Source organism: Odontomachus brunneus, unplaced genomic scaffold (assembly GCF_010583005.1).
Source record: "Odontomachus brunneus isolate Ranch 3 - 2012 unplaced genomic scaffold, Obru_v1 Obru_scaffold_001, whole genome shotgun sequence".
NCBI classification, from domain to species: domain Eukaryota; kingdom Metazoa; phylum Arthropoda; class Insecta; order Hymenoptera; family Formicidae; genus Odontomachus; species Odontomachus brunneus.
In genome coordinates this window covers 7,134,902-7,135,134 of record NW_022639451.1, presented here as the reverse complement: position 1 = coordinate 7,135,134, position 233 = coordinate 7,134,902, and positions in this window count along the sequence as shown.

Sequence of the window (233 nt, the reverse complement as noted above, 5' to 3'; positions counted from 1 at the left end):
ACTAATAAAACACTGCTTAACTTCAACCTATTTTCAGTTCCAAGGAGAGTTTTTCGAACAAACCTCTGGAGCGGCGATGGTATCTCCTATCATTGCAAACATCTTTATGGAATACTTTGAGAATAAAGTTTTGAGGAACGCACCACTGAAACCATCCACATGGTTTCGGTATGTGGACGATACTTTCGTAATTTGGAATCATGGCAGGGAAACTCTTTCTCAGTTTCTCGGGT